The following is a 25643-nucleotide window of genomic DNA, read 5'->3' as shown; positions in this document are numbered from 1 at the left end:
AACAACCAAGCCTCTTTTTTCAAAAATATTGGGGCAATTTTCAATGTAGGCGGGCTCGATTTAGGTAGTTGCTTTTTACATAGAAAAATCAGGGCTATTTTCTTCGGCACAACCAACAAATCCGTTTGACAACTCACTGTTACTTTCGCAATTAACACTGGGTTTTCCTCTTGGGGATTCTTAACAACCCCCTCCAACCCCCTTTCATTGGGGCCTTGACATTAGCCTTTTCAACCTTTTTCAAATCTTTTTTTTTCAAATTTCTTACAAATTATTTACTTGAGGCTTGTCGTACCTTTAGCTCTCTTTTCTTCTCCACCAACATAAGGTTATTCAGTTCTTCCTCCCTTCTCTTCCTCTTCCTTTTTGTCCTTCCATTAATTTTCTTTTTGTTTAAGGGAACCACTACTGGATCTTTATCCACCTGCAGATCACTGGCTGCGCCTTGCGATCCTTCATCCTCTACCAATTGTGCCAGCCGCATAAAGGCTTCCATGGTGGATGTTGACAACGGGGTATCATCCCACAAACCTTCCTCACTCAAATGTTCTGCCTCCTTTTGGGGGATAGTTAATCCCTGATTGAGGGCACCATGGTACAGTTTTTTTCCATGATCCTGCTCATATCGTTCCTTAGCTCAGTTCCTTGCGAAATCAGGATATCAAATGTTCCTGCTTGCTCCTTCTGGAGACATTGTAGCACCTCCCACAATTTTTCTTTGTTGTCATTCGTAGCTGATTTTAAAGCCACCAAGTTAGAATCAACTGACTCCATCTCTTTAGTTAATTCTAACAGGATTCCAGAATGTTGGTCTACTTCCCTCTTGATATTTTCGAATACCTTTACCCAAGGAGCCCAATATGAAATTCTGGGCCACAATCGTTGGAGGGCCCAACTCAGATCCTCGATCACCTATTTGTCCTGTTTCTTTGCCCAATTGACCTATCTTTCTTGTCTCCAATGGTGGAGGCGAATTAGAATTCCCTTTCTGGTGGGGACCAAACCTCAGGTACCTGATTGAGTTCAAAGGATAAGTTTGTTTGGGGAACCTCGCAGCCCTCTTCCTCCATTCCAGAATGATGTGCTATGCTTATCACAGACTGTTTGTTAGTTTCCAGACTTCGCTGCAACTCTTCCAAATTTTCTTCTGAAGGCACCTCATTCAGGACCTTTGTAGCTATTACAGGTTAAATGTGAAAATAATTATTGATGGTATTTTTCATTGTGTTTGGTGTTAGAGTATACATCAAATTCGACATTCGCTGGACTTTTCCAGGGGAATTCCTTGGTGGGAATAAGATCTTTCAATAGCTACTTTAATCTTTGTTGGACTTACTCTAGAGCTAGTTGGGATTTGACAGTCCAGGGGGAATGAACTTATAGGAGGGAGAAAACTGGCTCGCCCTGTGTTGCCAGACCTAAGGGACTTTTCTTCTGGCCCAATCATTATAATTGGGCCCACCGAAGTTTGAGATGCATCTAAGAGTTGTGATCTGTCCCACAATAATCCACTACGAACATTATGTTTTTGTCATTCTCCCCTCCCTTTAAAACCCTGTATATAGTTCAGGGGGCAGAGCGCACTATAGTTCGATAGTAGCGACCCAACACACCGATCCGAGTCAAAGGACACTCCCCACAGTCCTCGGACGTTGGAGGGATTTCTAGGATGAAGGTGGGTATGGCTAAATCGCCCTTACTAACTAGCTTGGCCGGCCTCAAGGCCTCCCCGCCGAACACCTCCAAACACTGTCCACTTTTGCCTCACTTCCGCCAAAGTCGGGATAATTTCCAGATCAAAGGACCCACCAAGTAACGGGGGCCCCACAGTCTCTGGTTAATTATACCCACAAAGTGTTAGCAGACTTGTCCTTTTGCACAATAGCACTAATACCCCCTAGTAATTTGGGGGTCCAAATGTGAGGACTACTCAATGTCACCTGGATGAAGATGGATGTGCAGGCCACACTCAGTATCAACCACACTCAATTTCACATTCAATATCCAACACTGAGTATACAGTGCCATGCGGTGCCGAGTGGGCGGACGAGCGGCCTCTACTAGCGGCCTCTGCTAGCTCCTGCAAGCTCCTACTAGCCTCGTCTCATGCCTCGCTCCTCTCACCTCACTAAAAGTGGCGAGTCGATAGGATGGCACCTGCCAAACTCGGTTTACCAGAGACACCGAGAGCGGGTGCGAATGCGAGTCTCTCCGTTCACTGTTCTCCGACTGTCTGATCTGATCTCAGCTCTGTGTCAGCTCCAAAAACACTCCAAAAACACTTCTGCCGACTCGCCAACTCGCAGCACGCAACGCCTTCGATTCGCCTCTATGGTCTAGTGGAAAGGACCTAACATGACCGTCAGCCGCACCAGCACTAGCACTGCACTGCAGTTTCCGCTCAGAGCTCAGACTGGCCGCATCCGACAATCCCGACAACTGCTTGATCACACATAGATTTCAGCGGCAAGTGCTGAACTCCCAAAGGAGACATTTCCTTACCTGTGCCCGTTTCATCTTTATGATTGGGATCACCCTTGTTTTGTAGAAGTGTGACGGAAGAGTAGGCGTTTTAGCCACTACTCATCCTTTTACTCCTGCTAGGCAGAAGTGATTTCGTCACAGTGCTGCAGTCGAAGCTAAATGATGGAAAAATGCCAATGTGGGCAGCAAGCCACTTGCTAATGAGAACATGAATTCACACTCAATGGCAGTGTGTGTGTGTGTGCCTAATGCAGTTGGTGGTATGCTATATTTTAATTGTGTGAGCACCGCCCTTTTCAGCAGCATAAGTAGCCTTATCAAAATATATAACTGAGGCCACGCTTCTTTACATACTTATTTCAGAATTGTCTGTGGGTAACACCCCTCTGATTTGCCAACATTTGTAAATGTAACTGTTGTCACCCCTGGACAGCATGTAATAACCAAAAGTTGATGAAGGCATTATGAGTGACAATGACACTGCCTGGTCATTAAAGGCCAGCTGTTCACCTGAGTTAAAGTAATTTATCCGAGGACCCTGGCAGTTGGGGAACTGGGATTTGAACTCAAGTCTCCTGTCACCCTGCCCTGCTTATGCACACTGAAATGAACAGGGCCCACGGCCCCGCTGGCTGGAGGCTAAATAAACCTGCTCCCGCCACCCCCGCCCCAGCTTTCTCACAAGCTCCGCGTCAGCATGTCGCAGAAAGCCTAGGCCCTTGTGTTTTAGTTTGGCGTCCTGTGATTTTAGCCGGTTTGGACCCTCCCATTTTGCGAGCCGGTGTCGTGGGGAGGTGGGCAGCAGATAAGCGTGACTCGGATTGCAGCGCTCTGATTCTGTGACAGGAGTGGCATGCTGCACGCGGTCTATTCCTGCTCTGGACGCGGCGGCTTCACGTAACCTGACGGGGGGGTGGGGGGACACATTCAATGCAGCTAAAACTAGACGCCGCAAACCTCAACCTCACCCCGGAGCAGCCCGGCAGCCAGCCACCCTCCTGTGTACCCGGGAGCGAGTGGCCCCTCGCCAGCCCTCTAGGGCTCCTCTAGGTGCCTTGCGGTGAAGGGCTGAGTGCTGCCAACACTTGGAGTCAAGGGGACGCTGCTTGCGAAGACTTCCGGGGAAGTGGGCGCCTGGCGAAGGGGACCCTCAGCCCCCAGCTGTTGGGGTTGGCCAAGTGTCCCTTCACTCTGATAAAGGTGAGAATGAATTCCCTGTGCAGTGCTCTTTGAGGAGAACCATTTATGTAAATTAAATGTCTGGGCAGAAGCCTAACTGTCTAAATGGTATTTTTTTTATAGAAAGGGGTGCACGCTCATGATAATCTAATGTACTGATTAATAACGACCAGCATTTGTGCTCGTAGAGATGGCCCCGTGCGCATTCGAACCTGTGGCCCTGTGGAGATGCGCGCATTCCTGACCAGCGCGCTGGGGTATTTTCTTTACTGCTGCATATAATATTAACACACTTGGGTAACCCTGGGCCAGAGGGGCCACAGAAATAGGAGCTAGGAAACTACAGCAAATGAATGCATGGAAGTGATGATACACGGTGTCAGAGTGGCGCCACTGGGTTGAAGGCAAGTCCCACTGTCAGTGCAGTTTGGCCCCGCGTTTTGGGGTCGGGAGCGTGCATGTTTCCATGCTCGTTGGCTTTGCAGCGTGTGTCGCAGCACCAGTCAGTCAGCCGCCATGTCCTTCCCGGGCTCTTCGCCTGGGCCCGAGTGGGCGAGGATACGCGCGGCTTTGCGTGCAGCGGAGTGAATGTGTTATATGAACGCGGGTGTTTATGGTGCCTGGTCGAGCGGCGGGGCTTTCGAGTTCCCCGCATCTGCCAGGCAGCGAAAGGGTGAGGGCCATACTTAGTTTGCTTTGAATGCGCTTCTGTTTGTTCTAGATTTTTAAAGTAAAGCCCGAGTGAATTGTTAACCAGCCTGTTCCCCACTGTCCTGTTCTCTGGGGCACGCGCGTTTCAAGATTTGACGCCCTTCACATCAATCTGGGTTTGTGTTAAAGGACGGCGCACTTTTGGCTCGCACCCGCAGAAGAATAACACACCTACTAGCGCCACACCATGAAACTGCGTACGCACAACCCAAATATTGCCCCCCAAAAGGAAAGTACTTATGAATAGTAACTGTAGTAGTCATAGAGACCAGATCTATTCACAGTGTAGCATATAATACAAATCAACAATGACTTTCTTAATGATAGTTGGATCTCAGCAAACGAAGAGAACAAAAGGTGGCTTCTTTGAGGAGACTTTGGCTATTCTGGAAAGTTTCGAGTCATTAACACTCTTCGTCAGGGAGTGTCACCTACGATCTGCTATCTAACAAAATCAGTGGCCGAAGTGAGCGGGAGCGGTGCTTCTCTACGTTTTTAAATTAAGTTTGACTGTTCCTATACTTTTATTTTAAAAGGAAACTGTTTTGTTTTAAAATAAAAGTGTAGGAAGAAGATGAAACTTGTGCTTTCAGTGCACTGCATTGAATGTGCCCTTAAACAGGGGCGTTGCTAGGGGGTGGCTAAGGGGGCTATAGCCCCTGATCTTTTGGTTGTAGCCCCGGATAGAATCTCAGGAGGTACAGCCAAAAAGCCAGCTAGCCCCCAGTCCCAACAGCTCCGACATCAGCTTAGCCCTGGGTTTTTTCCAGACCTACCAACTCCCCTGCCCTTAAACAGCATGCGCTTGTGTTTGGGGGTATGTATTGTGTGTGGGAGGGGGCATGGTGGTGGGGTTTGTGGGGAGTGGGTGCAGGGCAGCAGGGAACATAGTCCCACTACTTCTTTCCGACCACTGAATAAAATACTATAATAATCAATATCAAACTATCAAACATTAACATCGGCACCTGGCGCCCCCCACTGCCCACCCCCGGTCAGGTTCTTGTGTCAAACCGGCAGCAACAAAGTTGGGCACAGTCAAAACAACGTTTTAAATATCATGGGCAAAACTGCGACAAAAGAACTACCATAGACATTGACTTCATGACTACTGTAGCTACTATTCATGAGTGCTTTACTGTTTTGGAGGAATCTTCGGGTTATTCGCATCTGTTGTCCACATTGTTTTCATGATGTGGTCTTAGTAGGGGTGCTGTCTTAGGTTCTTGACTCTGTTGGACCTTCTGCAGTTGGCGACCCCAACTTCTATTTTTTAAACCATCTGATGAATGTTTTATGTTGGCATTTGACTTTCATTGGTGAGGACGACATTTTGTTGCTATTGTGCAGAAACAAAATCCCATCGGTTTGCCTTCACGCCGCGCGTAATATTCCCTCTACTAGTACACGCGTTTCAGTGCTAAGAAATCGCAGTAGACGTGGGGGTGCTGATGTGCTGAGATGTAATGTTTGGGGGTGGGACTCTTCTAAGGAAACAGTCTCAGAATCCCAAGTAGCCAAGGACCCATGGAAAGATTTGTGGGCAAGCAAAGGCCAACATACCTGGATATGTTTCCATGATACATGGAATGAAAGCGAGCAACATCTATTTAAAAAGGGTATGCTAAATGCGGTTAATGTCCAGTCAAAGAGCAACTAAAATAAACATTTAAATGTAAAGTTTAAATCAAAATAGTTTAATGTACACAGTCCATTCTCTATATTTCCCCTGAGTGTTAGAAAACAATCTAGTTCCAAATGTCTGTAACTTATGATGTGATTTACAAACATGGCTAATAGTGACATCTACTGGGAAAGAGCAGTACTTCACGCATCAGCCACACAGAGCCCCGGCTCAAATGCAATTTTCGATGGCTGATGGGTCTTAAGCACCGGTTAGTCCCAGCTGCTTAAAAATGTCTACAGACATGTCTCAATAATTTCTTCACAAACAAAGATACAAGTGAATGGGTCGGTGCAGACTGATGCACTCCCTTACTATTCAAACACCGTAAACACAAAAAAATTGAGTATTGCACCTGGGGATATCAAATTCTAGTTTTTATGTAGCAACATCTATTTGCATAATACTTTTGGTACAAAATTAAACATCAAAAGTTTCAGAGTAAAGTCATACAGAATTTTACAAGACAACAAACATCAAGTCAGAAATTACTTACACAATGAATAGAGTTCTGGTCTCTACTGTCAATATGTAGCAACAGGGGTCAACAAATAAACATTTGAAGCAAAGATATGAAATGGATTTGTGTACAAGACAGTGTAGGAGCATTGGTAACAATGTGGTTAGAAAGTTCGTCTACACCAAGGTGTTTCAGCCGTCTATAGGGGCTGGATATGCCTCATATTTGACACGGTCCTTCATCAGGACGGGGAACTGTATGATCGGAATGTTCAGAAGGTGCTGTGGGATAGGAATGGCCACAGGTCTACTAATGGGATAGATCTCATCAGTCAAAGTCGCAGTGGACTCCTCGACACGGGTGGCTGAGCACTTCGTGGTCCGTGGTGCAATATATGCATGATCGTAGCGGAGCCGCTTCAAAACGTGTTCTTTGAAGGTGTCGCTCTTCAAGCGGGCCAAGGGAGCTTTTAATGCGCCCGGGATCTTGTGGCTAGTCATGGTCTTTTGAGTGATCGTGAAGCGGGCTTGTTTGTTTGTGGCAGACCCAGTAACGCAGCGTGATATCTACTGGGAAAGAGCAGTACTTCACTCAGCAGCCACACAGAGCCCCGGCTCAAATGCAATTTTCGCTGGCTGATGGGTCTTAAGCACCGGTTAGTCCCAGCCGCTTACAAATGTCTACAGACATGTCTCTATAATTTCTTCGAAAGTAATCACTGTTACACTGTTACACTTTCCTTCTTTCTCAAAATCTCAAATATTGAAACGCTTATGGCGCAAGAAGGTCTCACCCCGTCCCTTATATATTGTGCATAATAAGAAGCATTGCCTTTGAATGTTTTTAAATATGCTGTTATATTTTCAGCCAGTCAAGCAGGGACAAGCATTGGTCTGTTTCACTTTGCACTGTGGGTGAGATTTAGTGTAGCTTTTGAATTCCTGGCACGAAGGAGCTCTGAGTTATTTCTAATCTTGGCTTCTGTGCTAGAAAATATGTGCGTGGTCCTGGGCAAGTCACTTTATTTTCTTGTGCCCGAGATCCCTAATATACAAGGTATTTTCTTGTCTATTAATGGTTGTGTAAATAGACTTTTTCATGGACTTGATCTGCCTCTGACCTGGTTGACTATGCTGGCTTGTGTGAAGGTTATAGACAGACCCTGTGCGAGTGGATGAATGGTTGCATAGTTGGAATGTGTCCTATGCGGATCCTGTGGAATGTTGCGTGTGAAGGCCAGCGAGTGCTCCAATCGCGATGCTGTTTCAGCCCAGACACCCCTGACGTAAGAGCTGTCTGCTCCATGATAGGATATATGATAAGTCATTTATAACACACCTGTACACAAGCGTTTCTAGGCACAACAAGACAAGGGAGGGAAGACAGAGGGAGGTCAAGACAAACGATCTTACTAGGCCTTGTGTCATCAGATCGTGCAAGGGTGACAACGAGAAGTGCAAGGGGAAAGGGAGGGGAAATGCAAGGGGAGGGGAAATCAGGGTAGCAATGCTCTGAGTAAGTGCAGCCAGGGCAGCGTGGTTCTGGGTAGTGCAAGAAGAACAAGAGACTGTAGGGTTACAGTTACAGCCCCTAAGAGCTTGGTGCAGTGCAAGGGTAACTGATCAAGGAAGATCCTGGTAACCAGTGAGACTCCAAGGGTAGCCAAGCAACCAGTCGGTACAGCAGACAGGTAGGTCAGCATGGGAGGGAGAGAGAGAAAGCAGAGAAGAACATTTTGAGCTTCTTCCAGAACTTCAGGTGGTCCAGCTCAAGTTGTGTTGATGAGGGGCAGGGAGGCCATTCCAGACGGAAGCACCTGCAAAGGAGAGCGCTCTATCCCCCACTCTGTGCCTGGAGAAGCGTCTAACCCTTAGAGAGTTGGAGGTGGCTGAGCAACGGGCTTGAGAAGGAAGGTGTTTTGGAAGAGAGCGTTGCATGTAGTGTGGGTCCCGGCCCCAGAAAGGCTTGTGGACAATGCAAAGGGTCTTGAACTTGATCCTTGCAGCCACTCGGAGCCAGTGGAGAGATTTCAGGGCTGGAGAGATACAGTCCCTGGGCTTGAGGCAAGGATAAGTCTTGCAGTCCTGTTCTGGATTAGTTGCAGAAGGCAGAGAGTAGAGGAAGGCAGATTGAGAAAGAGGCTGTTGCAGTAGTCCAGCCTAGAGAGAACCAGGGCTCTGGAGACAGTGAGCTTCTGGCAGAAATTGAGAAAGTGAAGAGTCCCTCTGAGGATGTGCAGCTTGTAGTGGGACTTCTTGGCGACGTCCGAGATGTGAGGAGAGAAGGAGAGTGGAGTCGAAGATGACACCAAGGTTTTTTGCCTCGCAGGAAGGCGAAGGAAGAGGGGCCCAAGGTGGGTGGCCAGAGTGAGAGAGGGAAAGCAGGGGCAGGGGTCCCAATGAGAAGGATCTCCATCTTACTGGCATTAAGGCAGAGATCATTGGAGGTGCACCAATCCTGATAGACGGTCAGGAATGAGCGAGAGAGGAGAGGAGGCCGAGGGCCGCCTGAAGGAAAGCGGAGTGTCATCTGCATAACACTGCAAGTTAGAGGAGAACGTAGAGATCAGGTGGCCAAAGGGGCCAAGTAGAGGTTGATAAATCAGGGTGAGAGGATAGAGCCAGAGGAATGCCACAGGTAGAAAGAGAGGTGGCAGAGAGAAAGGGGCCCTGTTGGACCTGGGAGGGGTGGTCCAAGAGGAAGGAGGTCAACCACTCCAGGGCCTGATCCATTCCAAGCATGCCACATGCAGGAAGTAGGGGACAGGGATAAGCGCCAAAAACTGTTTTTTAATAAAAGTGCTATGGCTACAGCCATGCTAAATTGCTACGGGGAAGGCCACATCTAGTGCTATGGGGAAGGCCTCTCCTCATAATATTCCACACAGCTGTCAAGGGCGAGACTGAAGGGCGAGAGTGAACTTTGTGTTTGGTAGATGAGTAAAGGTTCATGGGGTCCACACACTGAACAGGCACTCTTTGGGTGGCACTCCTCTATTTCCCTCCATGACTACCTGTTTTATCACCCCCCTCTTGTTGTCAGTCTGCTGCCCACCCATACTGACTCTATACACCCTTAAATCACTGTTAGGCAGAATCCTGTGCAGTTCCCTTAGGGAGCACTACAGAAGATTAAGACTACAGGTATATGCAAGAAAATCCCCTTTGGTATCAGTCTGTACCACAAAGATTTAGCTGGTAGCTGTGGCTAAGCAGTCAGACTTATCTGAAGAGAGAGATGAGCAGTATTCTGGGTTTACAGATTAGGACTACAATACTACGGAACAAGGAAACGCTGACCGACCGAAGCTTTGTATCAAAAAGAATATATATTTATTTTACACACTCTGATGTTCACACACAAATCACCATGATAAAAGCAAGTTAAAACAGGCAAGAAAAGTATACACAACTCCCTATTTAAATTGTAGACAAGCTTGAGCAAGAGTGAAAACTGAGCAAAACGGCACAGTGTAAACCAAGCAGAAATGGCACTCTAACAATTTCTCAGAAGGGAGGGAAAGGACAAGTTAGAAAGCATTAGACTCTAGAACACACCAGCAACAATTCCCAAGTAGATTGTGAACAAGTTAGGCAAAGCAGTACTTTAGCATATGCAATACTGAGCTGAAAACCGAGCAAAATGGCACGTCACAAGTTTAAAAAGAGGGAAGAAAAAGGTGGTTATAAGAGTGAGGTGCACCAACACATTTCTAGGGGAGAAGCAATCTAGAGAAGGCAGTTGTAACAGTTTTAGCCAGAGTCAATAAGCCTGTGCCATAGTCAGTGGTACAAGGCAATGTGCCCAGGATCAAACTGTTAAAGTAGCTGCAGTCAAGTCTTTGTTTAACGATTCGAAAAGGTGGTTGCAGAAGGTGAAAGACAATGTTAGAGGATAGGGGCAGCCAGCCCAATAGGTAAGTAAAGGATTTAAAACACCTTTAGCGATACCCAACGAAATGGGAGGCCTGGCGGAACAATGTACCTTAAAAGTAGAAGAGGCTCCTGCGGTGGCGGTAGTTCCTGGCAGTTCCTGCAGTTCGGGAGATCCAGCAGAGGAAGAGGGACTCTCGTCGTGGAGGAAGGTTCAAGTTACTGCACTGCCCAGGGATGAAACCAGCCGCGGTGCTGCCGACATGAATAAAAGGTACGCTCCTTTAAATTGCGATTGTGGTGGACGGGTGCCTGACTATCCGGTCTCCGAGTGCAGGGCACTGGCGATTCGACTAAGGCAGGTCCTGGAAGGCGATTGGTGAACTGGTTGGCCCCACCAGCTCAAGGGAAGAAGACTCTTGCAGAGGAAGATCTTCTCAAGTCATTGGAGAGAAGTGGTGAGGATCTGCAGCAGGGCTTCACCGGTGGTTCAGTCGTTGCAGATGTCTTCAGCTTCTCTCCTCTTCGGTTTCTTAGTTCCGGTTGCGACGTCTTGTCCTCCAGTCCTCAGGACCCTGCTTTTATGCAGCAAGACCCCCATTCATACAGCCTAGCTGTCACTCACACAGTGGGGTGGCTCTCCTGGCGGGAGAACCCCCCAGCCTATCAGGGCAGAGTGCGACTTGGATTGCGTAGGCAACCCTGTCCAGGGTGCCTATTCCCCCTCCCACACATCCTGTCTACCCCAGACTCAGGGGCGCCGAGAGGAGGGCTTCTGTGCAGAAGCCCGCCAAAAGGACGAACAAAGGATCCCCGACCTGGGTTAGGATTATAGAGAAAGACACGAGAAAGAAATATTATCAAAGTTCTGGCAATAAAAACCTACCGGAGTAAAGTTAATATTAAAATAAACCGGCGGTATGTTAGAGGCTGTCAGAAAAAGTGGTAGCCTCGAACAATGGTAAAATCCCATAGGGAAATATTTGCGGTCGAATATTTATGGTAGTAACCACTGCCACTAGCCAGAAACGTTTGAGAGAGGGACTGTACGGTACCCCCTCGAAAACGAACACTAGGGAAAAACTATTAACCCTTTCCAGCACCTCCATAGTAAGATGGGTTGTACGGGTTTAGTTCACAATTATTGACTAGTAAAGTCAATGGGGACTTTACATGCCCTGGGAGAAAGTAGTCAGTCCCAGGGGATGGAGTCTATGTTTGGGGGTCGCTACGACACCCCTGTGGTATGGCACAGAGGGTGCTGTGTACCACATTTGTTAAAAAGATGATTCCTATGAGGGTGAGAAAAACCCCATAGACCATAAGCACACAAGATAGCCTAGAACACACACTAGCAATCTGTCTAAGAGTGGGGAAAAAAGGGTCTCATTCTTAGCAGGAGAAAAAAATAAACCCTTGAAATCCAGCAAAGCTGCTGGGGGACTCTATAGCTAAGGGAAATTAGCCTTAGAAGAGAATTCTCCCTAACACTCAAACTATTGTGTACTTACTTCTCCCAACGTTGTATTCTATCTACATAGCTCAGCGTGCACATGTTATCATCTACATACCTGGCGATGTAAATCCTGCCCTTAGCAAGGTGTCCTGCCAACACCATTGAAATGAATGAATACAGGTTGCTCACATGATGGCGAAACTAAGGTCTCACTGCAGACTTCGCAACACATGCGGGTGCTTGGCTCCCATTTAGATGACTCTAGGCTAACGAGAAACCTGGTGTAGCTGCCAGCGACCTCACTTTGAAGCCTAATCACGTCAGGCTGCTTTATGCCATTGGTGCCAGCCTTTTATAAAGCGATGATGATGCATTTTCGCAGGTTGCTCCCGCTTGCGCATCTCTCAGTGTAAGCGTTTTGGAAGCTCTGCCAGTTTTGCTGACGTCAGAACACCCCGTGACAAGGGCAAGACTGTGTTTCGAAATGAATTGATTTATCCGGTGCTTTGTGTGTGGGCCACCTCATCCTTTTAACAGAAGTTGAACTGGGCAGTGATTGGCAAAGCCCTTATCTTTGCCCATTTTGGCGGTCTTCTTCTTAATGCAGAAGGTATTCGTGCTTCTTTAGACTGTTTCTCAAAATATCTAGAACAGTGTTGTAGGAACTTGAGAAAATATTTGCAACCAGTTGAAAAATTACCTGTGCTCAGGCCACCCGGGTAGGAATTAGCACGCTTAACTCCTGACAGATCGTTCTTTGGTGCTCACCTGCGTACTGTTTATTTCACGCCACCCACCTCTCAAAAACCAGGTAACGAAAAATGCAGTCATGTCCTACAAATGGGATCCACCTGCGTCCCAGTAAAAGTATGAGTCTCCACTGCGAGCGTGTAGACCGTCTCTTCCCGAGATGAAAGCAGCCTTTGCTGCGAATCGAAGCCCACCCACCGAAGCTCCCGGCCGGATTTCGGGATCATTAGGAGTTTGTCGGTAATTCAGCAGTAAAAATACTGAATTCCTGCCAAAAGGATTTCCCCTTCCTACCAATCAGTTCTTTGGATTTACCACAGGATTACAAGTGGTGGCACAGCAGGGTCATTTCCCACTTCTGGAGTACCTTTGGCCACACAGGAATTTTTGCAGAAGTACTGCAGTAATTCTGATGATTTTTTGGGGGTAAATGGAGGATCTACTGCCAAAACTCATAGTACGGCGGTTTGGTAATCCAACAGTAAAGTGGCAGTACCCGGGCTGCTGCCACTTTACCACCCTTTTAACTGCACCACCTTTCTCATAATGAGGCCCAATTTGTCCATGATTCCGAATCCACAGTGGAACAAAAAAACTGCGCCTTGATATCACCATCAGTACCTTAGTTTGGATTGAGCTCAAGCAGAAGCAGCGGTTCTCATTCACATCGGATAACCAGAGACTTTGGAAGAGAGTTTTGGACGTCGTTGTGGATAGTTTGGCACCCAATTTGCCATTCTAGATGCAGGCTTTGGTTGCCAAGACGATGTCGAGGTACTAGAAGGGGTCCTAGTGAGTCATTTTGCGGTCAGGCCCTGGGAACTGGTAGAAATGAATGGCCTATGACTGTTGGTTTTATAGAATGTATTTATTCATTTATATTTTTAAAGCGCTCACACAGCCCGGGGGCATCGAGGCGCTGTTACAGGAAAATGTCTTAGTTCCGTATTTATAACGCGCTTAATACCCAGAGGTTTCTAAGCGGGGATCTAAACTGTGTTGCTTCGTGTTGTCTTGCTTCCAAGGCGAGCACGTTGCCCCTGAGCTATTATCCCGGGACATGTATAACACAGGCCATACGTTTGGAAACAGATCAATGAAAGATGGGGGCAGAGCTAGGGGGTTTTGGGAAAATCGGAGTGAAAGAAGCAATAGAAAGACCATCATTGGCAACTCCAAATATCTGTACGTTTGTGTAGGCTTTCGATAGAGGCTCTGCTAATTCTACATGTCTTTAAGATGGTACCAGCAGTAACACGGTGTGATTAACTAGGCATATAACAGCAGCTTTTGGCCAATGCTTATCCAATATCTAATACAAGCCTAAAATGTAGGCTTTGCCAGTGCTCGTTTTTAACAGGACTTTAGTACAAGGACCCCCACGCTGTTTATAAATCAAGCGGCAGAATGCATGTTTGGTTGGGACATGATTATGAACCAGTTGTGCATTTCTAGCTTCAATCAAGCCATTTAATCTCAGACGACCTCTTTGAAATGACACTGGCTGGCACTTACAGCACAACGTTTGATTTTACTTCTTGATATAGGTAGCTGAAGGAGATGCCTGAATGATCTGTACTGGGCAGGGAGGGGCAGGTAGCGTGGTGGGAATGACAGTAGGGATTAGCATGGCCATGGGCAGTGAATGGGTAGGCAAATAGCCAGAAAACACCCACACGCTGTGTGTCCCTCCTCACAACACACCTCCCTCCTAGCTGTACGCGCCAGTGCAAACATTTCGGCATATAGCTGGTGTATTAGCACCACTGACTAGCCAAAAATAGAAGCCTCTGGGGCACATTATTTGCAAATGCTGTGAGAAAAAGATGTATTTAGAAGGCGTTTCCTTTCAGAAAAAAAGCTCCAGTGACCGTTCATGTAAGAGAAAATGGGTTCAGCGGCAGTAATGAAAGACTTAATTGGTCAAACAGATGTAAGACAGGGCTATTTTTGGTTGCAACTGAGTCCTATTTATCTTGGTTTAATCTAAGGCTCATTTAAGAGCGTGTGATAGTTTAGTTGCCGCAGCCTAGAGCGACCGTCAAGCTGTCACAGGGCTGAGCGCCGGGGGTCTGTGCCTCGGGGGCCTGCATTCAGTGATACAGCTGGGAGGGAGTTCCAGCAGCATGGCAAGCCGAGCGGTGGCTAATGGGACACTTAAGCTGGGGCACCTGCAGAACACAGGACGCAAAGCACCTTCAATTGTATAGACGGTTGGGAATACATGTTACACTTTAGTCTGTTTTTACACAGAGCTTGCACTGCTGAATGGCGGTTACAGAGTGTATCATGCAGGAAAGTGCAGGAAGCAGAGTGTCTCGTGCAGGAAAGTGGTGTGACGTAAAGTCCGCCAGACACAGTCCCGAGGAGACCCGAATGCCTGACTCAAGAGATGTGCTTTCAGGCTGTATTTTCCAAAATTTGCCTCGAGCTCGGGGTTCATTGTGGGGCGAGGGGATCATAGGAAGAAGCTTTGATGGCGAAGCAGTCACTTCCCCCAAGATTGAATGACATTTTTCAGAGCACGACTTGTGGGGCTGTACTTGGGCGTAATGCATACGGCGTTGTCTTCCTATCGCCGGAATTACAAAAATGCAAAACTGAGAAACGTAAATGCTTTGAGGGTTGGAAAAAGTCTGGAAGCAGTAAAGATGAGGTGGAATACACAAGAGATGCAAAACAATAGAACAATGTGACTGCAGAAGCAAAGAACACGATGTGTGGCAGCAGAATCTCCAAGCAGAACTGGATGCTTACGAGTTATTCAAAACTTTGAGGGAATTAGAGACTCCATGCACAATAGAAGTTGAGGGGCCCATCAAGATGCTGCGTGGTGTTCCACTATTCAAGCCATGTGTGCTAAACTTGGCAAGATCAAAAACAACATTAACCTAAAATGAGAAGTTCAAAACGCGATGACAGAAACAATAACATGGCTAAGATAAGTACACGAGACGGCCAGTTTGAGGGTAATGCCTTCAACTTTAGGACCATGTCAGAAACAGAGATGGTAGATATTGTGAGCAAACTAAAACCCACCAGTTGTAAGGGCGATGTATCCCTGGCATCACTGCCAAGGCATGTCTCCTGTTGCTCACGGGTACGATTACTAAATTCGGCAACTGTTCCTTTAAGGAGAACTGTGTACCCAGAGAGCTAAAAAAAAACACATGGATCACAGCCCTCTTAAAAAGAAACTAAAATGGCCCTTTAATTGCCACAAACTGTAGACCCGTTACCAACACCCCATTCTTGTTAAAAAAATCTTGACCGAGTGGCATACGAGCAGATCCTAGAGCAGTAATAATATTCTCAACAAATGGCAATCGGGGTTCATGCCAGGTCATGGGACAGCGAGAGCGCTGCTGGACCCGAAATCCTCCATGCTACAGTCCATTAATAAAGGTCATATGGGCATACTTATACTGCTGGACTGGTCAGCTGCATTTGACTTGGTGGATCATTCTCTCTTAATTGAAAGACTGCAGAAGGTGTAAAAGTTGTCCCATGATGCGGCAGCTTGTGCCCAATCTTCTCTGTAAGACAGACTAGTGAGAGTCTGTAGTGGGGATGCAGAGGCTCCCCCAGAACCCTCATTATATATATGGTGTCCCACAGGAGGCATGTCTCTCTTTGCCCCTGTATCACATTTTTACGGCTCCATTATTCCAATGGCTAGAGGAGAGGGGAATCTGTTTCGCTAACTACGCAGACGACACTCGATGCGTGATCCCCCTCTCTGGAGCCTATACGGATGATGTTCCAAAAATGAATAACACATACAAGCTGATTTAGACTTGGATGATGCAGAACGGACCTGCGCTAAATGATGGAAAATCTGAGCTCATGGTAGTAGGCTCCCCAACTAGAATCCATAAACTAGATCCAGCATGTCAACAAATACACTTGGCAGATTGTAAGATCACCATCCAGCAGAAAGTGAGGACCCTGGGAGTCTTCCTGGATCACAAATTAAATATGCGGGCCCAGGTCAATAACCTAGTATCCACCTCGGCCTATCATATTAGACTCCTGTCTCAGATACGCTAGTTCTAGTCTGAAAAAAGCTGCACCACAATAGTTAGCGCCATCGTTGGCACCAAAATCGACTTTTGTAGTAGCTTATTAGTTGGCATTAGCAAGAGGGAGGACTGCGCCAGGCTCCAAACCATTCAGAACAGTGCTGTCAGAGCAGTTATAGAACTTAATAGAAGAGTGCACGTGTCTGAAGCCAGAAGAAATTTGTGTTGGCTTCCTATAGAAGCAAGAATATTTTTTTCTTTTTTTGTCCATCACTCACAACTGTCTTGCAGGTAAGAACCCCACCTATCTCAGAAACCCTGAATAAGGAGCATCATGCAAGGTCCTTGAGCTCTAATGATGGAAATCTACTCACGGCTCCCAGGACCCAATTGACCATGCTTAGAAAAAGCACATTCTTTATTTCAAGATGGCCGAATCACAAGAACTGTTTGAAAGAAGACTAAAGACCCACTTTTTCAGATAGTGCCTGACATTTGCGATACTGTCAGATTGTGTTCTGGTACCAATTCCCATGGCTCATTGCGTGCAATGTCTGTTGTATGTTTTTATGTGCGCCCTCATGCCCTTGGGCCACTGGTGTGCGCTATAAATTAAATAACATAACATTATGCCCTGAGGCTGTACTGAGGTTCCACCTTTTCCAGTGCTGAGCACATGTAAATATTTATTTTATTTATAGGATTTGTTAAACGCCCAAACCCGGAGGTATCACAGCGTTGGTTACAGAGAATGAGGTACAGGTACGAGCAGATGAACAGAAAGTAATTGGTATGACTCAAATGTGTCAAGCAGCCAGGTGTTGATCCGTTTTTTGAAAGCAGGGTATGATTGTTCATTTCTTATAGATGATGGTAAGGTGTTGCAAAGGGAGGGGGCTGGCACCACCCGCCCTTTTGCTCTTGTGTCGTGGAATGTCCAGAGAGGTGGAACTACTGGATCACAGAGATCGTTGTGTGTATTTGAGGGAAACTCAGTCAATGAGATATAAGGGTGCAGCTTTGTAGATACATTTGTGGGCAAGCATGAGCGACTTGAAGATAATCCTAGCTCTTATGGGCAGCCAATGAGCTTCTCGTCTAGTTGCAGAAATGTGATTTTTGCGTTTGAGTCCAAGGGTGGCTCATATGGCTTTGTTCTGCAGAAGCTGCAATTTAGATAGGTATACTGCCTAGGTATCCAGAAAGAGCACATTGCAGTAATCCAGTTTGGAAAGAATCAAAGCACGCGCTAGGCAGGAACGTCATTTCATCAAAATGCCTGGGGTAGCGGAAGTGACATCACATGTCCCTTGACCTCTGATGACATCACAGGAAGTGATGTCATTTGACCCCGCCCCAAAGAGACATCACAGTAAGCGATGGAACACAACCTTTCACCCCTTGACAAAACATGAAGTGGCATTACATAGCATTGTTCCCAAGTAAACTACAAACAATATGGTTATGAAATTACTATAATGTGATTTACATTTCATACATACGCCGCCTCATCTCCAATGAACACTCTGGTAGTGAGTTCAGTTAAAAAAAGATTTGACCCAGAGAGTAGCTTCATGGGAGAAGTGAACGTTTTCAATTATGGGAGAGGCCAAGTTTATCATGGTCAACTAAATAGAAGGCGACAGAGAGGTCAATTGAGGAGGATGCTCAGGTTACCAGCGTCGCAGATCTTAGCCCCCTGGATTTTGAGGTACAGTGGGGGAGTTTCGGTGCTATGCTTAGGTCGAAAGCCTGATTGGCAAGCTCCAAGAAGATGGTTGCTATTGGGTGGGGTCCTCACCTCTTAGCAAGCTTCTAACTGAGTAAATACTTTTTAGTTCCCATCCCATACCATAAATAGGGTGGGATGCTGGGTCTTCTTAGTTCCATATCATCTGCCTGACTTGTACAGACTCGGCTTGATCAATGTTGCGCTTAATGCTTTAAAGGGGTTAAATCGTGGTCTAACCAATGAAATGTCGACCTGACCCCATAGTTTCTTCACATCGTGATCAATAAACCTCGTTTCTCACCGAGTGGGAGGTGCTATTGTCAGCCAGCTCAAGGTCCTCTGCTGAGACTTAACCTCTGGCAATTGTTCTGAACAGCTTTCCTGCCATCGTTCTCAATCCTGCTGCACCATTGGAGAAAGGGCACAGCATATGCAAATCAGCACTGCTCCCAATGCAAAAGGGGGTTTCCATCCTGACGTCATATCCCTTCTGCACCGAATGACAAGCAACCTTGGGTACCACCAGTGAGGTATTGCTTGGGCCCCTTAGCATAGAGAACCCAGACCCACATCTCGGCAAACCTGTGCCAGCACGAGCCACTTTGCTGCGCTAAGGTAGTGTTGCTTGGGAAGTTTTGAAGAAGTCCTAGCCACTGGCAAAGCTTTCCATCCATCACTTTTGGTTTCACCTCAAATAATTGTCCACAGACGATGAAAGGCCGCGTCAGTTTGGTGAAATGTGTACCGCTGACTTAGAATGCATTTAAAATATTGCTGCAGGGTTGACAATACACTTGGTGAGCTTGCCAGCTTTACTTATATAGAGCAAATATAAGATCTTACTAATGGTGGGTTGCAGCAGGACGTCCATTCAGTGACCACATGATTTCCCTTCATAAAGTGTACAGTAACTCTTCCAGTGTGCTGTTAAGGAGTTGGGAAGTAGGAAAAAAGACAATCGGAAGAGTGCCTCCAGGGGAGGACTAATGCCACAATCAGGCCAATTCCTTGGGGACAGATGGAGAATTGTTCACCAGTGGTGTGTCCTGTACTGGGTATGCCGCCCCATCCCGCAGAGGGTCGGAAAGGTTGAAGCATCAGATCACTTACACAATAATGTTTTTATTTGGCAAAACCGAACACGTGTGCATACATTTTTTTTTACTTACTCCCTATACACTGCATGCTTCGGCCTGCAATTCTGCCAGCCTGACTATGTTTAAGGTGTCTTTTTATGTGTTTCTATTTTGAATGTACGGTTTTATATAGCGCCAACCTAGCTAGGAAAGAACAGAGCGCTGTACATGTCGTTGAGGGTAACATAAGAGGCAGGAGGCGGTTACAATATGTGGACTGGGAGGTTCCGACCATGGGGGTGTGATGTGATGCGGGAGCGCAAGGAGCCTATGTGACACCCATCTGTCTATGTATCTATATACTTCTCCATCTGCCAATCTTCAAGTTTGTTTACACGCCTATTCGTCTGCCCTTTAGCTTGTCTATGCGTTGTCATTAATATCAGTTAATCTTTTATAACGTGTCATATACAGATTTCAATTGGATCACATCTGTATCTTAAAAGCTGCTTGATAATCTCTTTCAAAATAAGAAGCAGATAATTTCGATTCAAGCAAGCTCATATGCGCATCTCTACCCCTCGCTGTCTCCCGTGGTGCCACGTGCCCTGTAGACCTCATATGCGCACCTCTACCCCTGGCTGTCTCCCGTGGTGCCACGTGCCCTGTTGACCTCATATGCGCACCTCTACCCCTGGCTGTCTCCCGTGGTGCCACGTGCCCTGTAGACCTCATATGCTCACCTCTACCCCTGGCTGTCTCCCGTGGTGCCACGTGCCCTGTAGACCTCATATGCGCACCTCTACCCCTGGCTGTCTCCCGTGGTGCCACGTGCCCTGTAGACCTCATATGAGCACCTCTACCCCTGGCTGTTTCCGGTGGTGCCACGTGCCCTGTAGACCTCATATGCGTACCTCTACCCCTGGCTGTTTCCGGTGGTGCCACGTGCCCTGTAGACCTCATATGCGCACCTCTACCCCTGGCTGTCTCCCGTGGTGCCACGTGCCCTGTAGACCTCATATGCGCACCTCTACCCCAGGCTGTTTCCAGTGGTGCCACGTGCCCTGTAGACCTCATATGCGCACCTCTACCCCTGGCTGTTTCCCGTGGTGCCACGTGCCCTGTAGACCTCATATGCGCACCTCTACCCCTGGCTGTCTCCCCTGGTGCCACGTGCCCTGTAGACCTCATATGCGCACCTCTACCCCTGGCTGTTTCCGGTGGTGCCACGTGCCCTGTAGACCTCATATGCGCACCTCTACCCCTGGCTGTCTCGCGTGGTGCCACGTGCCCTGTAGACCTCATATGCGCACCTCTACCCCTGGCTGTCTCCCGTGGTGCCACGTGCCCGTGGTGCCAAGTGCCCTGTAGACCTCATATGAGCACCTCTACCCCTGGCTGTTTCCGGTGGTGCCACGTGCCCAGTAGACCCCATATGAGCACCTCTACCCCTGGCTGTTTCCGGTGGTGCCACGTGCCCTGTAGACCTCATATGCGCACCTCTACCCCTGGCTGTTTCCGGTGGTGCCACGTGCCCTGTAGACCTCATGCGCACCTCTACCCCTGGCTGTCTCCCGTGGTGCCACGTGCCCTGTAGACCTCATATGCGCACCTCTACCCCACGTGCCCTCTGGGCCTTCGTGTGTTTAGCCTCGTAATCCCCGATTGTGGCTTTTGAAGAGCTTCCCTTGCTTGCCTAAAGTTAACAGTCAATGGGCTCATGACCTCGCGAATGGGCCATAAAACTCCTTATCGGAGGCATTCTCCCTGGAACAATGCGGCGGCGGCGCGCATCAGCCACGCGCCAGGGGCACTGCCTGCTGCTTGCCCCGCGGTTTCAATGAGATATGTGTTCCCCCGTGGCAGCATCTGACAGTTGTTCTGGGATCTTCAATTTTAAGTTATTCTTCTTCATTGCTGTTCATATTGTGCAGTGGCCGTGCAATATGATTATTTACTTTCCAATGCTGGACTAAGAGAGCTACAGAACATGGCCCTTCTTTTGCTTGCATCTCTCAAGTGAAAGATTTACCATCCATTGCTTTTTCAGCTTCTCTTGTCTTGGCCGCTCACCAGTGGTCGAAGTGTACAAAAAGAAGTAGTGGAACTATGTTCCCCGCAAACCCCATCACCATATCCCCTTCCACGCACAATACACACCCCCAAACACTTGCACCTGCGGTTTAAGGGAACGTTCAGTGCAGGGCACTGAAAGTGCAAGTTTCAACTTCTTCCTACACATTGATTTTAAAACGAAACGATTAAAATAAAAGTATAGGAGCTGTAAAAAGCAATAAAAAAAGTAGAGGAGCACCGCTCCCGACCGCTCCTGCTCACTTCGACCACTGCCGCTCACTCCATTTTCTATACATTCTATTCCAAATTCTTACTGCAGCCTTTTCCCAATTGCCAACTCTTCTGTCAATCAGTGTAACAGAATACACAATAGTCCAATGAAAGCATACATTGCATGCTTCTGTTCTCTGGCACTTACTTGTTACATCCCCTCCCATAAACACACTCATTGCTCGATCATGTATCTCACGCTCCGTTCTGTTTCAGAAACACAGTTTGCCGATAATTCCAGTATATTACTGGCAAGTCCGCCTTACCGATAGCGGTGCCTGATATGCCAGTATTACCGGGATATTACGGGTGCCGGCCACAGTGATAACTGCCCATTCGAGCTCCATGGAATGGGTTTGACGCAATCACTGGCACCGGGAGTGTCGGTTATTGCAGCAATTATTAGCTGTTAGGGGCCTGAACTACTGGGAGAGCAGGCCTGCCAGGGAATCATAACCACCTACTGACAAAACTTGGAGTGTGCCAGTCTGATAAAAATGCCAGAGCCGTCATTACCTGTATTTTTTCGGGCATTTTTACCAGACCGGCACACTCGTAATGAGTCATATTGGGGGAAATACAGAAACTTTGCACAAGTGTAAATAGCATTAGGGCAACATTGCCCTTGCACAAGAAACATGGGGCTTCATTATGTGTTGGGTGGAAATCCACTGGAATACCGCCTAACAGAATTACTGTTACGGCCGCTTGGTCCATGTATTTACTGCTGGATTACAAGTGGTGGTGGTGGTGGTAGTCCCCATTCATTTGAAGTCCATAGGACTCCATCTGGGATTTTGGCAGAATTACCACCAGTGGAATTATTGCTGCAGTAATTCCACAGACTTTGCTGATTCTTCTGTGGAAAGTGGGAGGATTTTACCGCCAGCATGATGCTGGAGGTAAATCACCCATTCCAGGACCAAACTGGTAGTATGGCGGTGCAGGGAAAGTGTCAGGAACTTCCAATGTCTTGCAAACATGTCATTATATCCAAGCGCCATCGTCGCAGGGATACATTAGTGTCCTGCGTCAACTCGTTGTGAATCATTTCCAAGATAGGTGCTTTTGGAGTAGAGCAGCATTTCCCATATAGGGCTAATCTGCTCCAGTGAGCAGATTATCCAATCTGATCTTTGAGGTGTTCCAGTTAATGGAACACCTCAAAGATGAAAGTCCCAACTCTCTGTGAAGCATGCCAATGGGGGTAGATTGAGGAATGCCTAGAACTCTCTTCCAAAAAAAAACCTTGAGGCGGGTCCACAGAGGTTCCCAGATATTAAACATGGCATGGTCTCCGTAAGTAACATCGGATATAACATTATCTTTATAGAATCGTACAACTGGAAGGATAGAGAAGCACCAAAACTTTTGGTTTATCGCACAGGCCTGGCTGGTTAGTGCTTTCATATTTTGCGACAAACAGGATAACATTGGGGCTTCTGATCTTAAATTACTTAGCCAGACACCTAAGTATTTAAACAATTCTACGTGTTCGATCATTTCACCGCCGATATGCCATGAGGGGCAGTTCTCATCTCTCACAGTTATCCCAAAACTCATGGTTTTAGTTTTGCTTTTATTAATCTCAAGCCCATTGTTTATGATGGCCGACCGGGGTCTGGTCAATAAGGACCAAGTCATAGGCATATAACAAATATGATAAGAACGAGCCCCCCACCTTAGATGGAAATGATCTTATGGGCAAAAAAGCTTCAGGCTTTCTTCCAAAAAGAAATTAAAGAGGGCTGGGGTCATTGGACACCCTTGTTTCACCCCTCTCAGATTTTTAATTTCTTTAGATAGAAGCCCGGCTCTGCTTAATCGTACTCTGTGTGGTCTCAGAGTGCTTAGCCCTAATTGGGTGAAGAATTGTGTTGGGGCAGTTCTTCTTCTCTATTTTTGACCAGTGCAAGCCCCTGTTCACCTGTTCAAACGCTGGGACTATGTTCACAAATACCATGTAAATCTTGGTTTTCCTTCTCTGTGATGTTTCCTTCAATATTTGTAAGAGAATAATGTTAGCAGCAGTGCCCAGGCCCTTTATGAAACCTGTTTGGAATGGGTCAAGGCCACCAACAGACCGGCATGAAAATGGTCCTGAAGAATAGTGCTGCACAGCTTGCCAATTACATTGAGGAGAGCGATAGGGCGATAGTTCTTCGGGTCGTTGTGGTCACCTTTTTTGTGGATCGGAACCACTATCGCTCTCCTCCTCGAACTAGGTACTTGATAACATATGGCAATCTGATTAAACAAAGTCGCTATAAAAGCAGTCCAGTCCTCTGGAACCTCGTTCAGTATGGAGTTTATTAACCCATCTGGGCCTGGTGCTCAAGAGACCTTCAACCTCTTAATTCGGGAGATGAGATCATTGACGTCATTGTTCGTGACCCATAAGTCGGCACTCTTTGGATGATCATCGGCTACCCCTGCAGCCGTGGACGGGGAATAGAGCCTACCAAAATGATCCATCCAGCACTTCTCACTGATGGAATTTGATTGATCTGCTTTCAAGGAAACGTCCAACTTTATCAGAGACCAGAATTCCTGCGGATCTTTACCGACCAAGGCTTTCAACATAGCCTCAGAATCATTCTGGTATCTCTGATAATTTGATGTACGCAGCCAGTTCTTATAACCAAGTTGTGCCACCCTTGCTTCACTAACGTCTTTAGGCAATCTTGATCTTTTCGCACCTCGAAGCAGCTTGCATACTAGTCTTCTCTTTGCCACCAAGACTGTGTTAAAAGCATATCTCTGGTTTTTAACCAAGGAATATTTGGGGTTAGGGTGATAGCTAAACTCCTCCAACAATGGCAAATATTCAACCAGAGACTCTGCTTTCTCAAAGTTAGATGTAAAAACTCTGATTTTATCAGATGACAGTCTAAGACGAAGAGACATGTTGCAAAGTCCGACAGGTGCGTATGTTAACATTGTTGTGGGCCACAGGAGGCCTAAGGAACTGTTTTGTGTGAAACTTCAGAGAGCGAATAGGAATCCAGGGCCCACCCTCTGGAGCAGAGACTTATTATCCTCGAAGAACCGGTGTTTGAACCATTTATTCTTATTTTGTGAACACTTTTTAAAACCTCCCTAAGGTTAAAGACATAAAGACATTTCCCATTTCACCTTAGTTGAGGGTCAGAATAGAACTTTGGACACAGGACAGTATTGTTTTGGACATTCTGAAACCGACAGTTTAGGTGGGGAAATTCCTCTTAGAGCAGGGTCAGAGAGGCATTTTCCCAACCACTTTTACTTTGAATAAAAGACTTTAACCAAAAACATGGCACAGCTGGGTCCAAGTTTCATGTCTGACCCCTCAGACCTTCTAGAGGACCTCCTGATTTACCATATAAATCCTGCCAAAGAAAATGTATTATTTTGGTAACTCTGCCGAGTTTTGAGGTGTGCTGAATTAAGTCTGTCTTTGTCAGCAGTACCCATATGCAGAAACACCACAGGAATCTGAATGTGATCGCTCTTGTGTCCAATACTTTGGAGCACCGGGTAAATAGTGAACCCGAAGTAGTGTCACATGGTTGGTTTATCTCGGGGGTGCAACAGGTAGACCAGAATTTAAAATTAGCAATGGAAGGTAAAAAAGTTAGAAAATGATTATGCACTGTCCCTTCGATCATGTTCATGTTGCTAAGGTCATGGGGCCTCATTAGAAGTCAGCTGGTCCGGTAACAACGGTGGCGGTAAATCCACCGCCACTCTTGTTTCCGGATCGGCTGATTCCGAGTCCTGCAGGCGGGATGTGTCACTCCCCCCAGGTCTGAGCTGGTGGAAGTATCACCACCTGCCTGCAGGCTGACATGGAAACACTGGCTCTGTCATAGAAGGACCCAGTGTTTCCATG

At 47.0% G+C, this 25643-nt stretch overlaps 1 protein-coding gene across 3 annotated transcripts in view; it reads left to right on the top strand.

The window, feature by feature from the left end:
* SLC7A2 (solute carrier family 7 member 2) overlaps nucleotides 1–25643 on the top strand; it is a 574284-nt gene that overhangs the window by 264026 nt on the left and 284615 nt on the right. Inside the window, exon 1 of one of the 3 annotated variants that reach the window (XM_069631575.1) lies at nucleotides 3338–3684. The exons of the other annotated variants lie outside the window; for them this stretch is intronic. The gene's annotated coding sequence lies outside the window, so the exon portion shown is untranslated. Of the gene's footprint in view, nucleotides 1–3337; nucleotides 3685–25643 lie in introns of those variants that run through there. 3 annotated transcript variants of the gene reach the window in all.

This window comes from Ambystoma mexicanum, chromosome 6q (genome assembly GCF_040938575.1).
Source record: "Ambystoma mexicanum isolate Mex_15411 chromosome 6q, UKY_AmexF1_1, whole genome shotgun sequence".
In the NCBI taxonomy this organism is placed as follows: Eukaryota; Metazoa; Chordata; class Amphibia; order Caudata; family Ambystomatidae; genus Ambystoma; species Ambystoma mexicanum.
This window is presented reverse-complemented; position numbering and strand designations above follow the sequence as displayed.